Here is a 5,405-nt window from a genome sequence, read left to right as displayed (position 1 = left end):
TCCAGTCTCGTAGGGTATAAAAGGAGGCCCGCGTGGAAGCCAGGGCAAGTATTCCAGTAGGTTAACCTCTTTATACCCTTTTATACTCTACGAGACTGGATTTTGCTTCCGAGTTTTTGGCCGAGCTACACTGATAAAAATTTGAACCTCACTTTACTGTGAAAATCGGTGGTCATTTTTAACCTTCGAATTACGCTGTTAAAATACGTAGTGATTTGTAATTTTACTTCAAAACGTTAAAATTACCATTCAAATGAAATTATGTTTCCGTTAAATATTTTTCAGTTTACTGTCCGATGTTAAAATTACATGATTTAACGGAAACATAATTTCATTTGAATGGTAATTTTAACGTTTTAAAGTAAAATTACAAATCACTTTGTATTTTAGCATCGTAAATCGAAGGTTAAAAATGACCACCGATTTTCACAGTAAAATGAGGTTCAAATTTTTATCAGTGTACGCCCGTAGATTAATTAGACGTCGGTGCGAATTGTCTGTACACTGAGAAAAATGTCCGATTGAATATAATCGGATAATCCAATTGCATAATAACAAACGGATATATCCGATTGAATTGTGTCCGATGAAAAATGTGATCGGTTTCTCGATCGAATTTCATGTATCCATAATTTAATCGGAATACGCAATCGGAAAAATTTACCGTCGGGAACGCTATTTAATTGATTTATCCGATGAAAATGTTTCTCGGTGTACGTGAAACGTTGACGAGCTAACGATATTTATCTACGCTTTACATGCGGCTACTGGAAATCGAAGAAAAAAAGATATTATCCTGATTGCGATTTAATAAATCGTGGATTGCTCCGTGCGTATGCGCGCGTGCGCGTTTGCGCACATGAATGCCGGCTTTATTACGTGCACTGCAATTTGTTTCATATGACGCCGTGCACCTGCACAAGAGCTCCATTTTACACTACAAATGGCAAAGCGCACGGACCCGCAAAGGCAGCGGAAAACCAAGTTAACATGTAAATTCGCTCCGTGCTGGAGATTCAGTCCGTGCTATCTGCCAGAGCGCTCTGGTGCTTCTCCTTATAAATAAAACAAAATATTGACAAATTAGTAAAATTCGTAAGGTTCTCGCGCGATAAGCACAAGTACGAAGGAATAAAGACTAAAGTGCCGTGACAGGACGTTAGTGTCTAAACAATTCTTATTTTAAATGTATTGCGAAATGAAGTCCCCTATTATGAGATAGGATTCTAATATGAGGTAGCAGTTTTTCAACGTCCAAATTTAATCACAAATCTTTTCTCGCAACGATTACACGATCTAACAATCAATTTTCCACTAAACTCATTTCAAGGGCAGTAAATTTATAATGAAACCAACAGACAATGCCTATAGGTATTTTAATTTAGCTGAAACTCCGCTGTCTCATATTAGGAGCCTATCTCAGCCAGAGTGAAAGGTATTGAATTTTCTTTATTCATTTAACACATTATAATTTTCATTTGCTGATATTACTATATTTTCTAACAATCGTTGCTCGTATTCGCGAGAGTTTTGAATTATTACGTCGAGAGGAACATTTTTCCTTCGACGACACAGAAAGAGTGGAAGGTGTTTTTGAATAACGGAAAGACGAGTCTTTCTTTTCTGTATCTATCTAAGTTGATGATAAAATATTGAAATAAACGCGAAGCAAACGAAACGGGGCTTCGGGTTGAGCCAAAGAGAGAAGTCGAATAAATGCATTAAATGTGAATTAACGAAATTGTCAAGAATGATATAAAGTCGATCCTTATACGTAATTCAACCGGTCGAAACGGCGGGGCGTTATCTTGGATTGCGCGGTAATTGATATTGGCGTTGAGTTATAGTGACTGACATTGACACTGAGTCGTAACTAACATTGACATTGTCACTCGGAATTTACAATTGGATCGGAAAATTCACATACAGTTTCTCACTTTCATTTAAATTTCATGAATGCCCGACAATTTTACTCGCGCTTAATATAACTGCCACATTTTTAGCTATAAACTCAGAAAGAAGTTCCTTTGAAATCAAACACATTTTCCTTGAACTTTGACCTTACCAGACTTTTATTTAATTTCAAGGAAATTATTGCTTTACCTTAGCCAAAATTTTTATGTTATTTGATTAAGACCGGAATCTCTGAGAGAATTCATAAAAATTTTATCAAATCTAGCAAATATTTTGGCAGAAGTAAATAAAACTTTAGTAGATTCAAAGAAACGTGAGATTTCAACGCATGTATCTTATTTAGTTAACTTGAACCAATTTTTTCTCTGGGTGTACTTTAGCGCGATGATTTGAAAGAACCAGTCAAGATTGAAATGCATATATGCGCATAAATTATACATCATTGGTTTTAATTACTAGCGATATCGAATTGATCTGTGGGTTGATAAATATTGTTAAAGTTTTATTATCAAGTTTCGACAATTCATATTTATAATAATTCTCATTTTAAACCTAACAATTTACGATTACATTTCGATTCTTTTTAATCCAACTTTTCGATGAAGAAAATGTATTCGGAGGCCGAAAATACGCTCACAATTCTTTCGGAACGTTCTTCACGCCGTGGAGAGCCCTTTGAAAAAGACGGAACGCGGAAGCGCCGTGGTATTCTCCTGGATGGCTGCACGTGTGCCAGCCTGTGCACATTTTCGGACACTTTTACGCGACGCCGTAGCCACGGGCCCGTGAAATCGAACCCGCGCGCGTCCGCTCACACGTGAGAGCGCGCTCCCGATAATAACGCGCTTTAATTTTGGAAAATCTCTACGGTCGCTTTGCAGACCTAATGATGTGTGCGGGACGTGGGAGAACCGGGCCGTTTAAGGTGTAAACTCTCGTGAAGCGCGTTTCGCGTGTTATCTACCGCCGGGGCGGAATTCAACCGAGCCCGCTTTGTTTGCGATCTAATGTATCGAGTGCACGCTCTCTCTCCAGTGTTACGATGCCGATAGCCATCGCTTGCAACGCGTACTTTAATTACGCGTTTGCCGCGAAAACCGTTTTTTTCCCTTTATCAGCACAAGTGTAGAATTGTACTTGTGTGCAATCGAATCGGTGTCTTTACGAGAAGTGCGACGAAACAAAATGATCTGACGCGGAGCGGCTCGTCATATTTCGACGGAGAGCAATGCGATTTGAGATTTGAACGCATTTGCCTTCTAATTTTGCGGTGCACAGACGATGAAATCGATGACTTGCTCCCGGTGGGGAAACCGCTGAGGGCATTTGGTGTACAGATTTGCGACATTACTGGGCATTACTTGGCACTTTTTGGGCATTAGTTTGGGCAATAGGCCTTGCTGGGGCATTAGAAAGGTATAATAAGATAAAACAAGATAAAACAAGATAAATAAGATAATAAAATAAAGTAATGCCCACCGGGCATTATATAGTGGGCATTGGTGTACAAGATTTTGCTCAGCGGTTTCCCCCTCGCTTGCTCCCATTGTATCGTTTTCGATCCAGTTACACCATTTTAGATTTGATATTGAATTTTAGCAATTACAAGACTGCGTACAGCAGTTGATGACTTTGCAGCAATCACCCGTAATTTTATATACTCTTGTCTTTGTTATGCAATTTTTTTGAATCATTGAAATTTTATTTATTCTTTGGTTTGATTTTTCTCTGCTGTTTTTGCCCACAAGTAATAATGGTTGTTCATATTCAAATACGTATAGCCGTCGATCAGAGTCAAAAATTGCGCATCACAGGCAACGAGAGAGAGAGAGAGAGAGAGAAAGAGAGAGAGGGGGGGGGGGGTAGGAGAAAGAGATGAAAAGGAGATAACGCCTAACGGGAAAAAAGCTTTTTTTTCAACTTTCATGCAAATCCGCGGCCTGTAATTGCCGGCGGGCGGACGGAACCTGTGCCCTCGTTCTCTCTTTCGTTCGAAACAGGGTGGCTGCGACAGCCGGATCTGCCGGCCTGTGTTTGCCTCGTTTGTCTTCCGATTTGGCTGGCTGTGATCAATGGCGAAGGAAAAATCTGTCGTTTTCACGTGGCGACAAAATCTGTCGGGCCGTGAAAACACCGTGAATCTTCGGGCGCGGTGACGGGAGCCTGTTATCAGCCACCCGTCAACAATGCTGTATTGTTCCTCCAGGAATGGAACGCGTAATTTGCCGAACGCGGAATTTCCGACGATCTAAGACAAGATTTAATCTCGTACGCGCGCATTGTTCGGTCTTTACGTTGATAATAATTAAATATTTCTTACGGCGCGGTTCGTGTTTCGTTAAAGAACCGGCGTTCACGATCGATATCTCGGCATGTCTCCTTCCTCCTTTGTTTCCTTTTCCTTTCCCCCTTGGCGTCGCACGCGCACAAATATTTCCAAATAAGATGGGATTTGTCCTCCTCCGGAGCTTTGAGGCTTTCAACGTATCCAGCATTTCGAGAGCTTCGACGAGAATTTCTCGACTGAATCGTATTCGTCTTCTTCAAACGATAAATGCCGGGTACATCGGAGACGGGGATCCTCAATGCCTTGTACGTTCGCCGTAGGGGGGTTGGCGGAGAGGTTTCAAGTTTCGAACACTCGTGAGTCGGGACGAATGTTTCCCTCATGGAAGATTAACGATTGGTGGGGAGACCGCCACTTCTCTTTCCTTACGTTTCTAAAAGTTCCTCTCCCTTTGTGTTTCAGAATTTACGCTCGATCCTTCCGGCGCTCGACACATCGGTAAGTCGTGCAATTTTAACAACTTCTTTTCTTAGGCGACGTTTCTCTGTCAGCGTAGCATTACAGGATTGGACGGCCCGCGCGTGATGCACGGCGGAATAGTTAAAGTCATAAAAGATGTACGATCCATTATTTCGAGAGCCTACGCACATACCATAATGGATTATGTTGCAAAGTTACAAACGCGAATAACATTTCGCGCTCTCGCCCAACGTCAATATTGAACGATGCGTGTTTTGAAGAGGAAAAATTGAGAACCAAGTAGAGGAGTATATTTAAAAAGTCACCAGTGATGAATAAAAATTGAAATGAAACTCCTTGTTGATCCAACTGGCAATATAATTAATTAATTGTTACAATTGGTGCGACGTTTCGATCCAAATATCAGGTCCTTATCAAGTAAATCGAACTGCAAACCAACGTGTCACAATTTTTGAAGACGAAAAGTTCCATTTAACTAGCTACTTCTTATACAAATTTGTCTTTAGTTTTATTATTTGACGTCTACTGAAACGATTGCAATTTAAGGATAAAAAAGTAAAATAAATAATTTATTTGCGTCGTCGTGTAGCAACCACCTTTACGGTAATTGATATTGATCAACCGCTTTGGCAGCTGAAGTTGCAACATGTTACAAATTTTTACTTAAAGTAGTTCTTTCGTAAAATCAGTTATGTGCACTGAGAGAAAAGTGCGTAGTATTTGC

The 5,405-nt window shown here is 40.3% G+C and overlaps 1 protein-coding gene across 1 annotated transcript in view; it reads left to right on the top strand.

Moving 5' to 3' along the window:
* The first annotated feature begins 4,669 nt into the window (after positions 1 to 4,669).
* LOC105558540 (protein tincar-like) overlaps positions 4,670 to 5,405 on the top strand; it is a 79,458-nt gene continuing 78,722 nt past the window's right edge. The window contains exon 1 of the mRNA XM_012006281.1: positions 4,670 to 4,699. The gene's annotated coding sequence lies outside the window, so the exon portion shown is untranslated. The remainder of the gene's footprint in view (positions 4,700 to 5,405) is intronic.

This window comes from Vollenhovia emeryi, unplaced genomic scaffold (genome assembly GCF_000949405.1).
Source record: "Vollenhovia emeryi isolate VEMERY1.0 unplaced genomic scaffold, V.emery_V1.0 DF939335.1, whole genome shotgun sequence".
Classification (NCBI taxonomy): Eukaryota; Metazoa; Arthropoda; class Insecta; order Hymenoptera; family Formicidae; genus Vollenhovia; species Vollenhovia emeryi.
The sequence above is the reverse complement of the archived record's forward strand: the minus strand, read 5'-3'. Positions and strand labels throughout refer to the sequence as shown.